We start from the raw sequence: 12,733 nt of genomic DNA on the forward strand, positions 1-12,733 counted from the left end.
ACAGGATGATTCCAAGGTGCACAGACACACACCTGTCCGCCACTAGGTGGCACAATAAAGCAATTTGACTTTTCTTGGATTCTACATTTGAACAAAATGTAGCAAAATCCTTGAGTCAAGCCCAACAAAATGTATATCTCAGATTTAATTTCAGCCTATAACATTTTTCTGCCATTTTGAATGTTCTTATTAACATATGTTTTCCAGCTCCTCTTAGGCCTTCTGTCTGATATTCTCCAAAACAGGCAGGAAACAGCTAGGGACAGTGCCAGCAAAACACTACCAAAAGAGATTTGATTAATAGAAGCAATGCAAAGATATGAGATAATAAACAACATTTGACTATAGCTGCTGAATGCAACGGCCATGCATAATGAAACTTGACAAACAAAGGCAATAGTGTTTCCAGTGCTTTCCATTCAGTGTGGCTGTAACAGACAGGCAAAGAAGCAGGCAGAGAAGAAGATCCATGTGCAGTACGATTTAATCATAGTAATCCACAAGATACACAAACACAGGGTAGCCAGAACAAACCAGGAAGACAACGACTGACAAACCACCAGAGAAAGACAAGGATATATATACGCTATACACTCAAAGGGAAACAAGGTTAACAAGATAAACGGGGAGAGCCTAGTAGGCAACACCTGGGAAAAACTAATCAACAAGAAAGACTACAAAGAACTACAAAACGGGAAATACTTCAACATGAAAGTTCAGGAATCCACACAGGGGCCGTTTCTCAATAGCAAGTACGCGAACTTGTGACTTGTGTCCTTGGTAGTTCAAACTTGCCAAGTTCGACTCGGGAGAACGAACTCCAGAGGACGGGAAGAATCGTCATCCATCTCAATGGTGAATCGTCATCAGTCGCTGGTCGAGTCCTGTTCCAATTCAAAGTTCACATCTAGCCAAGTAGAGTTATAATCCCCGGATGCGTCCTTGATCCTCCCATTTTATCGAGGATGCATCGAGAGGTGACTTGTGGACTACAGACAGATCGCTATCCCAGAATGCATCACGCTCTCGCACCGACCAGCAAGTAGTGTATAGCGGACGGGAAAACCCACGCAATTTAAAAATACTACAGCTAATGTGTCACAAATTGTAGTTTTAAGACTTTTTCAGGCGAGAATGTAGTTTTTTAAAGCTCAAATCTGTGGTTTATTTATAAAGAGAGCGCCTTTTTGGCAATTTGGTCTGGCGTTTTCGGAGTTCGGGTGCTCAGCGCTCGTTAACCCCCCGAGAGCAGCCTTTTCTCGGCTAGACCTTCTGACGTCTGCCGCTGGCTCTGATGTCTCTGTGGTGGTTAAACATGAGATATACATTTGTCTTGTGTAGATCTAACAGGCAAACTTTGGTCTCATTTATCTATGATTTGTTCCCTGACAGATCATTTGACTGATGGTCGAGTGAAGTGTTTTTTTTTGGGGGGGGGGGGGGGGGGGGGGGGGGGGGGCTATTACCGTTGTAGATAGCACTTGACTGGATTGTTCACTTTATTTCTTGTAGGCTATAGCTTCTTATACCTTTTACTGATAGGCTACTCCTATATCATTGATCATACATAAACTGACATTTAACAAAAAGAGACTGGGCTGTGTTTTATGTCATATTTCATTTTATTAGAGTGAAAATCATATATGCACACTTGTCTGAAACACTTATTATTAATATTATTTAATGTTAAACGAAAAGAGGCAGTTTTTTTATATGTTGTTTTGTTAGATACATGCAGTGAAGATAATGCATTGCCTGCACTACATTTGTGTGGCTATAATAGGCCTACGTTTCTTTTTTTTTGGTGTTTGGACGCAGAGGAGGTGTTTTATCGTATATTTTGTTTTATTGTAGCCTAAAATACACAGGCCTACGTCTTTCAGTGACACTATGAAGAACGCTGCTGTTATCAGATCAGCATGACTTGACTTGTGTCCTGCCGTCCTCGGGAGTTCGTTCTCCAGTCGAACATGGCAAGCCTGAATTACACCGACGCAACAATTTCGCGTAGCCTACTTGGTATTAAGAAACGTATATTCTAGGATACAATAAAACAAATTATGTCAAAAAAAAGAGCTGCCTCTTTTTTTCTTTTCATTAAAAAAACGTAATCATTTTAGGCTAAAATAAAACGCAATTATATCATAAAACGCCACTCTTCCTTTTTTCCATTAAAAAAATTAAAAAATCTATATTTTAGGCTACAATAAAACGAAATGTGTCAAAATGCTCTGTCTCTTTTCTCCATAAAAAAACTTAAACGTATTATAGCACACAAATGTGGTTCAGGCAACTCTTGATTATGCATGTATATTTATAACAAAACGAAATATAAAACACAACCCTGCCTCTTTTCTCATGTTTCTGATATCTGATGTTTAACCACATCAGAGCCAGCGGCAGATGTCAGAAAGTCTAGTCGAGAAAAGGCTGCTCTCGGGATCTCCTTACTTAGATCGCGAGGGTGTGGAAGAACCCATGTTTAGTGTATTCACGGACATGTTTTCAGGTGGAGTGGATATGGGTATGTGTTCTCGCCCAGGATTGTCGTTAAGAATAACCTCCGATCCGGGTAGGCGGGGACACTGAGAGCTTCAACTCTGCCATCTGAGCTTTTTTCAACATTGTTTCATTTAGATGGCGGGGCATTCACGGCGGGTCAGCCTGGTGCTATTTTTACGCCTTGTCGGGGTTGCAAGGGTTCTAGGAGGATCTGCTGAGAGATCTCAATCAGGGGGATGAGGAAAAATACCCTGACGCGCTGCGCAGACATGCGCCATATGATTGATAGCAGGGCCTGAGGGCCAGTGTCGCAAAAGTGCGGGTGGTGGTGTCCGAGGACTTGCACACCGCTGAGATCCGGGTCCCAGGCAGGCGAGAGGCGTCACGGTCTATGGACCAGTGACAGGGCCTGAGGTCCAACATCACCTCTCGTGCTCCCCGCGGTCAAGGGTGGGGCGCAAAGAGGCGGACTCCCAGAGAAGAAGAATGGTATCACGACGGGATCGTGGAGGACACCATAGGTGTCCTAGACACCATCGCCCATATTCCATCGCACACTGCTAAAAATCTAGGCATAACATTTGACTCTGCTCTTACATTTCAAGCTCATATTAGTTCAGTTACCAAGACTTCATTCTACCACCTTCGTAACATCGCCCGACTACGACCAGCTCTCAGCAATAAAGATGCCGAAACTCTAATCAATGCTTTAATAACCTCACGTATTGACTATTGTAATTCACTGCTTATTGGGCTTCCCGCTAAAACTATCGCTAGACTACAATTTGTACAAAATTCTGCTGCCAGAGTCATCCACCAAGTCAAAAAATCGGACCACATTACCCCTTTGCTCTATAATCTTCATTGGCTACCTGTCTCTGTCCGCATCCAATACAAAATTCTACTGTTAACTTTTAAATGTCTGCATGGACTAGCTCCCCATTATATATCTGAACTTCTGCACTGGTATTGTCCTCCGCGTACTCTCCGGTCATCTGACTCTAGACTACTCACTGTACCTCGTTTCCGTCTCTTTACTATGGGTGGAAGATCGTTCAGTGCTGTGAACCCGAAACTCTGGAATTCCCTCCCCTTTTCTCTACGCGACACTGTTTCTATATCCTCCTTCAAGTCTCAACTAAAAACATATATTTTCTTACAATATTTCCAATCTTTCTCTGCTTAGAATAGTTTTCTCCCCTGTATATGTGTATGTTAATGTCATATATTGTTTATGTATGTCTATTTTGTGTATGTATATTTTTTTGTACAGCGACCTTGAGTATGGGAAAGGCGCTATATAAATACAACTTATTATTATTATTATAGGGCCCTGTAGTTCCCCTGTTCGGTGGCTAGAACGATTTTCCAAAGATGCAAAGTAATTATCACCCGGGGCCCTCTTCTTTAATATTGCAGGGCTTTTTCTATTTTTTATCCCTAGTCAGCCTCCTCTTACCTTAGAGTCGTCCGGCCAAGGCCCGGCCCCTTCTCTGCGTTCTGGGGTTTTTAGTAATTGGTAATTGGGGTTTTTAGCAGGTTGGTGTGAAGCAGAATGAAGAGGGACTTAGGCTAGTTTTGGGCTAGTTTTGTGAAACCTCGCTATCCAGAGCTTGTTGTGGCCGCCACCTTCTAGCAGCCCCTGGCCCCATCCTGGAGGATGTTGTGGCCAGTGGTTAGCATACTTGTGAATAATATTTGCCCTCTGCTCTGTGTCTTCTGCTCCACCTTTTAGGGCTCGGGTTGAGCTGCACTTTGCAACCTGCCTGCTTCGTGATGGTTTGGTCGGATGCTCCCCTGGAAGCCGAAGCATTGCCATGGCTGACGCCCTAGCGTGAACGGCAGGCCGCTGCATGAAGGAAGAGCGGCCGCCCTGACGCAGGTGACGCAAGTTGTACTGTGCTCGCGTAGAGGGTTTAAGGCACGTTTTGCTGAGTACACTGCTATTGGCAATGTGTTTAGGTCTATGATTGTAGGCACTGCCAGATGGGACTGTGTCATTGCATGGACCCTGTGAGCCTCTGGGATGAAGCCAGCCCCGGGAGGGGCATGTGTTACCAGCTGTGAGCAGCCAGCTTGGGCAGTGGACTCTGAGCAGGAGGCCTCAGCAGGCCTACTTGCGGGGGAGTCGCAACATCGGGGCCCATGTGCACCTGGGAGGAATCTCCCAAATGATGTTGGCTTCAGCAGAACCTCGTCGACAAGTAGGCCCCTCATGGCCTTCCTGGGGATGAGTCCCCAGGTGGTAATTGGATGTCTAGTTCTTCGTCAGCCAAGCAGACAGCTACTGTCGTCCCGACTCGGAGCTGCCAGCATTCATCCAACCTGCCAGCGAGCATTCGTCGCTGGCATGGCTACAAACCCAGTTAGTAGGCCTCCCTAGGCCTCCCAGAGGGCCTGCTGGGGGCAGCAGGCCTTGCCGGGCCTCCCTTGAGGGTGTATTCCTGTGCTTCAGATGTTGGACGGCAGGTAGTAGGCCTCATCAGGCCTCCCTGAGGGCCTGCTGTGGTAGCAGTAGGCCTCGTCTAGCTGGGCTTCAGTCACTGGATGACAGGTAGAAGGCCTCACCAGGCATTCCTGAGGGCCTGCTGGGTTACAGCAGGCCTCATCTGGCTTCCCCTGAGGGGGTGTTCCTGGGCTCCAGTCACCGGATGACAGGTAGTATGCCTCACCAGGCATTCCTGAGGGTCTGCTGGGTTACAGCAGGCCTCATCTGGCTTCCCCTGCGGGGCCTCCCTGGGGGTTTTGTCGTTGGGTAGCACCATCTGTCACCGGGCCTCTAACACTGGGCTGCCATTCGGCAATAGGCCTCTCCAGGCCGCCCCAAGACTCTCTACTGTGCGGGAGGCCTCAAACAGGCCTCCCTGGAGGCGAGCTCCGGGACCGCAGTCACTTTTGACGGTTTGCATGTCCGGCTAGCAGGTAGCAGGCCTCTCCAGGCCTTCCTGTGGGTGAGCCCCCAAGCTTGGACACTCGGTTAGCTAGTATAACGTGATGTCAGGTGTTAGGCCCATCTGGGCCTCCCTGAGAAGGGATTCCCGGATCCGGTCTTGGTGACAAGCTAGCTAACCTTGCTGCCAGGTAGCAGGCTTCGCCAGGCCTCCCTGAGTGCGAGCTCCACTGTTTGGACACTCGCACAGCTAGCATGGGTGGCTTCTGGTGTTGAAAGGCCTCAGGGGACCAGTTAAGCCACTTCCCTGCGGCCTTAAACAGCTAGCCTCAACGGTGCCAGGTAGAGGCTCCTTCGGGCCTCCCTGGGACGAATAAGTTCCTTGGACGGAGACACATAACTGGCTCACGCTGACAGCTAGTGGTTTCCTGCCATCAGGTTTTGGTGGTGATGGTGGTTGCATACCCAAGCATGACGAGATGACACTGCTGCTACAGGTTGCCTACAGCATGGTACCTACCAGGCAGGCTTAAGAGCTCCCTTCTTATGAGGGTCATCTGTGAGCTTACAGCCGGCCGGGACTGATCAGTCAGTTGTAGGCCCCGTGGGGCCTCCCTGTGAGATCAGCCCGTAGGCCTTCTCAGGCCTCCTGAGCACCCCTGTAATGTTTGTGCTCGGTAGATCCTAGGATCGAGTAGCTGACTCCCCTCGCTAGCGACTCGCTAGCGACTCCCCTCGCTAGCTGTTCTTCAGTATAGCCCGTCTCTGAGGCCTCTCCAGAGGTGAGTTTCCAGAGGCTCTATTTTTCAACAGACAGGGTTGGCCGACGGAAGCTTCCCACATAGTGACACCAGGTCAGGTCTCCCTGGTGGCCATCGGTGAAGTTTTCCTAAATAGTGACTGGCTGGGGAGCCCTCAGGTCCCCTAGGCACATTCCCATAAAGGAACCCCTTCTGTCGAATGGGTTGGTTCCAGGCCTTGAGCGGCTGGGGTAGGACTTCATGCGGTACACGAAGGTGCCCCCCAAGGCCATGGCTCGGGCTATGACCGTAGGGAATGCTGTCACTGACAGCCTAGTGTGACCAGAGGGGGAGTGGTTCAGGCATTTCAGTTGAATTTGCTTGTCCTGACAGTTGTCACTGCCAGTAGGCACGCACCCCCCTCTGCATTTTTTTCTTTATTTAGCAAGAAGCACAACCATTTGTTTTTATTGTGACTACCAGTGTTGCCACAGTTACTTTGAAAAAGTAATCTGATTACTGATTACTGATTACTCCGTTAAAAAGTAACTTAGTTACTTTACAGATTACTTGATTTTAAAAGTAACTAAGTTAGATTACAAGTTACTTTATTAGTTACATTCAGCAGTTGCCGACAACACCGCTGCCGCCTCGACATAGAAATGACAACCGTTTTTGGCAACACACTTTATTGGAAGTGCATTTTTAACAGTTACGTCAACAGTGTATCCTGACTAGAGCCCTGCATTTATGCCCGAGCCTGACGGCCCCGACTTTTTTACGCCCCTTTTTTTAGGCTTCTCCTTCGTTTTATATTTATTTGAATAATTAAAAGGAACAATGAGATGTGCTGTGCTGGTGGAAACAACATGAGACCATGATAGCTTACGCCACTGTCAAGATATGGCTCGCGCAGTGTTAAAGAGTCTGTTTCTTCAGTGCAGCTGCTAGAGTTATGGCCTTTTTACAACTGGTTCCTTCATTCGTTTCCTCTGACCAGGTATCTATCTGATTGTAAAATGACCAGGAGTAGGCCTAAATGCCTTCCGAGAGTCTTTCCAGACGTATTTAATTCCGATCACTCAAACAAACCAATTCAGAAGGTGCATGAAAGCATTTCAGACGAAACCGGACAAATGTAAATGTATCTCGTTGTTTAAACCACATGTGTAAATTTTACTCCTGGAAAATAAATAAAAAAATAAATGTGTGAGAGCGTGTTATGTTTTAGTCAGATAGATATGATGGTGTGACTGCAACATCGCTGCAAATGAGTAAAGCAAGCCAACGTAAATGGCCGTAAATGAAACTTTAAAATAAGTCACACAAAACACAATCATCTTCAATATAAATTAATGAGACTAAATGATCTTTCCAGTGCTTAAGTCACTCTCTCTCATATTGCGATCTTTGAATTTGAAATGGGCTGCTGAATAAAATACTAGAATCTTTTGCTTTGATGTGAACTCCGTTAAATGAGCATATACCGCGGGAATTGAAGATCGGATTTATATTAAATTTGCTGAAGTGTAAGGTAGGCTATAAGACAACCTGCATGTTCTTTTTTTGTTTAGATTGTAGCCCATTTCGTTTTTTTGAGCGCCAATGTCAAAGTAGTTATATTTAGTTTCGTTTCTTTATTAAGTTCATTTAGAACTTTAATTTAAAAAACAAAAAATTGCTCTGAACATTTTTCTAAATTAAGTTAATAAAGAAACGAAACGAAATATAACTATTTTGACATTAAAAACAAAACTGAACTATTTTGATGGCTGCAACAATGTAAAATAATAAAATAAATTAAAAAAATTAAAAAAACACCGACTGCATCTGGACTCGGACTAAGAATTTTGATAAGCTGTCGGTTTTTACTAAGGGAAAATGACTAAAATAGTAACTCACAGTGACTTGGATAAGTAACTTTAATCTGATTACTGGTTTGGAAATAGTAACGCGTTAGATTACTCGTTACTGGAAAAAAGTAGTCAGATTAGAGTAACGCGTTACTATGCAACACGTTACTGGCATCACTGGTGACTATACAATAAATTATAGAAAAGACACAACAGATTATAATAATGAACAACACTTGCCTGAATTAAAAAAATCGACAGTTATTTGAGTCTCTTTGGCACTGATAAGAAAAAAAGCAAGTGCAATTTCTCATATGCAGAAAATGATAGGATTTATTAACAAAATAAACATAAACACAAAACAAAATTCTCTAAAAACCATGAGGGGGAAAAACACATAAATCAAAAATAAGAGCAACATCAAGGGTCATTTTGTGGGAAGATGATTACAGCTTTTCACTAGATTTGTCTCACATTAAAAAAAAAAATTATTACACCAAAAAAAAAGATAAACTGCAGTTTCTGTCAAACGGTTTGGTTTATCTCTTGCAAATGTATAAATTAGGACAAAGGTATTTTAATTTCCCTACTGTAAGGTAAAGGTATACATTTTCAACAATACATACATTTTGATGTATTTTACAATGCTTTTGTTTTACAAAATATGGCTAGTACTGTCATATGATTTTAATAATTTTAAAATATATTATTAACTATTATATTCAACTTGTGTGGCTTTCTAAAACACTAGTGTGAATGTGAGACTTTGCATCACAACTGAGTCTAGGTGAGGAACATGTCAATGCACACACTCTTTCCTTTGTTCAATCTGCACACTGACCATGAGATAAAGCTCTTAGTTTCAAACCCTCAAAGTGCACCAGATTGATGAATTTAACTTTAAAATGTACAAAATTGTCTTCCAGAGGGTCCATTAAGGGAAAGATACTCTCATAAAATCCTGTGGGTTTTTACCAAAATTCAAGCTTTGTACAAATCCACCAATAGAGGGCACTACAAAACTAAAACTCCTATATATCTTCAACCCAGAGATAATATCCGATGAAGAGGCACAATTATGGTGCACTGCTAAAAATGTTTTTCTTACTTAGTATTTTTTGTCTTGTTTCTAGTCCAAACATCTAAAAACTCATAAAACAAGAAGTATTTATTAGACAAGCAAAAGTAATTGTCTTGTTTGGGGAAAAAAATACTCAAAATAACGTGAGTTTTTAGATATTTTGACTAGAAACAAGACAAAAATACTAAGTAGGAAAAGCATTTTTTTTGCAGTGTGAGAGTAATAATACATCTCTGATCTGTTTTATTGATTTTCTGAATTATTATTTTTGGAAAAGATAAGGGTCTAACTAATGATAACCTGTGTTACTTTTGTAATATGACTGAATATGACATCAAATTGACCTGATTGACAAAGAGAAGGTCTGCCAACAGTTTATAAGTAGGGATGTGTATTGTTCATTTACATGTTGTTATATTCACCTTTTCACTAAAAATGGAAATCTTGCTCGACTCAAAGCTGAATTATGCTTTACATTTACAGTTTCTAGTCAAATTAGTGTATTTACCGAGCTGATAATGTTAATGTTAAACCTATGAAAATGGTTTAAAAAGCCTCAAAGTGCTGTTACTTTACAGTGTTGCAATGCCTGTCTTCTGTCAGTTTATCACCCGTCAAAGTTAGATTAGATTTATTTATTTGTAAGGGGACAATGCAATTTCATAAAACCAGAACAAACATGAGTAAATAAGCCAGAATTAGCCAAGATGCTATTTTTCATCTGTATTATTAAAGTTTAATGAGTGTGTAGATGACATGAAGCGGCCTGAAAGTTAGCATTGAAAAGAGATGGGATCATATCCAAGAGATCATATCCTACAAACAGAAGTTGGGTGAGGTTATGGTTGTCCTCAAAATGTTAGGAGCGCACATACCTTCTAGCACACACAAGTGCTGCAAGCCATTCTCATTTGACAGGCTTTGATAATAATAATAATAATAATAATAATAATAATAATTATTATTATTATTATTATAATAATAATAATAATAATAATAATTATTATTATTATTATAATAATAATAACACTTTGTTCCATCATTAATGAATAACTACACAGGAACAAATGTGTAATGCACAATTAACATTCTAGTAATTACCAAGCTACTAGATTAGAATTAATTAGAATTAATTAATTCTAATTAACTAACAAGAGGAGAAACCTTGGGAGAAACCAGGCTCAGTCGGGGTACCAGTTCTGCTCTGGCCTATTAACACACCGTGTATGATTATTATTCTGGCAACCTTACGGGTTACCCTGCTACATCCGACTCGGCAACCTTGTTACAACTGTCGAAGATGGGGCCCGAGGATGACCCGGAGGCATTCATCGACCTCTTCGAGAGGTCCGCCGAGTCCAGGGGATGGCCCCGCTCGGACTGGCCAATGGGGCTCCTGCCATTACTGTCCGGGGAGGCGCAGGTAGCCGACCACCAACTGCCAGTCCAGAATCTCCTGGTCTATGAAGACCTGAAGTGCGCAAAAAATTGGGATAAGTGGCTAGAACCTCTGTTGTTTGCTGTACGCGAGGTCCCGCAGGCCTCCACAGGGTTTTCCCCCTTCGAGCTTCTCTTTGGGCGCCAGCCTCGGCGGGTGCTGGATGTCCTTAGAGAGGCTTGGGAGGACGGACCTTCCCCGGCGAAAAATGAAATTCAGTATGTCCTGGACCTGAGAACAAAACTCCACACTTTGGAGCGGCTATCAATGGAGAATTTGGCCCAGGACAAACAAAGACAGCTTTACAACAGGGGAGCTAGACTTTGTCAATTTTCACTGGGAGATAAATTGATGGTATTACTCCCCACTTCCAGTTCAAAATTACTTGCAAAGTGGCAAGGGCCTTTTGAGGTTACACGGCGAGTAGGAGACCTCAAATATGAGGTGATACGATCAGATAGGGATGGGGCACGTCAAATTTACCACCTCAACTTACTAAAAAAATGGTCAGAGGCGGAGTCGGTGATGCTAGCGATGGTGGTGAGCGGAGAGGAGGATCTCTGTCCTGAAGCGGTTCAAAAACCTCAATCTCTCGCTCTGCCCCTGGGGGGGATCACCTCTCACCCTCGCAGCTCATTAAAATTATGATTAATTAAAGCAGACAACTGGAAGCTGAAATGCATGGGTTTGACACGTAATTAACACGTTAATTTACACTATTATTTAATATAATATGTTATTAAGGAATTACAGTTTTTTATAATCGCTATGACAATTTTGTCAATACTTTTAACAAATGTCCTAAACTCTTAATGCAGATAGCACAATATCTGTATGAAGCTATTCAATTAACACATTTATTGTTGCTTTGACACAAAATGCATAGCGTTAACACAGATTTAAAATGCTTGAACTTCTTTTACACACAAGCTCAGCCAAGACCAAAACAATGTATTTTACTGCCAGATTTACCAATGCTTTGACACTGTATGTCAGAACAGATAACACCATGTTCTAAACCTAACCTTATAAGCTAAAGTCAAAGCGAACAGCTGTTCATATTGTGAAGTGAAACAAAACTATATCCCTTGTATTTTATTCCATTGGTACTGAGAAACAGCCGATTGAAGTTGTGCAAATATATCTAGGAATATGTCTAGGAATGGCTGAGGTGTTTACGCTATTTTATTCACATGACCATATTCAGTAAACGAGGGCATATTTGGGCTGATTGTGTGGAAAAATGAACAATATAGACCAACACAAAGAAAGTAAGAAAAATGTCTGCACGAGGAAGAGGAAGATGAGTACCAGTACAAGAGAGAGGAATGGGACAAGGGCGTGGGAGAGGAATGCCCGGACAAGGGTGAGAGAGAGGATTTAGAATGTGTGGTGGTGCTTAAAGAAGGCCCAGAATTAGGGCAACTGATGAAATAAGAGCTACTATCATAGACCATGTCAGAAACCACAGGCTATCATTCAGAGTGGCTGGTGAATGATTACAACCAAATCTCAGCCAGGACACAGCACTGCAAAGAATTTTCTTCTTAAGCCCCTTTCACACTGCACGTCGGACCCGCAATATTCCCGGAACATTGCCGGGTCGCCTTCTGTGTGAAAGCACCACGTCCCGGCATTGATTACCGAATACGACCCGGGTCGGGGCTCTAGTAATATTGCGGTATTCGACCCGGGACGAGCGCTGTGTGAACAAAAGCCGAAACTAATGCCGCAGCGTGTGTGTAGTTATCGTGCGACTCCTAGAGCTTGTTTCTTCAATAACACAACCCTGCAGCGCCAGAAGAGCTCGTCGGTGTTTTAAACGCAGAGAGTGTTCGGATACAAAAGAAACTAAAATTAAACAAGCAGAAATGAGCGCAAACTGGACACAAGTCGAGACCGCGGAGCTCCTTACTATCCGCGCTGAAGCGGAGATCGCTCGCCGTTATACGTCACATCCGGATGTCACGTGTCGACTCGACCCGGGACCGTTACGGGCTGTGTGTGAAAGTGCACATATTACGGTATTTCGCTGGCAGTGTGAATGGACCAAATCTAGCGACCCGGGAACAAATTATCCGTGTGTTTGCCAGGATTGCAGTGTGGAAGGGGCTTTAGTATGTTTGTGTCTAACAATTCTTAGATCAAGATGCCTTTACTAGATTAGTAAAATGACATACGATATTTTTTCTTGTTTTCTGGGGAAAAAAAAGGTTTTTAAGCAAAAAC

The sequence above is a fragment of the Pseudorasbora parva genome, chromosome 13, assembly GCF_024679245.1.
Source record: "Pseudorasbora parva isolate DD20220531a chromosome 13, ASM2467924v1, whole genome shotgun sequence".
Classification (NCBI taxonomy): Eukaryota; Metazoa; Chordata; class Actinopteri; order Cypriniformes; family Gobionidae; genus Pseudorasbora; species Pseudorasbora parva.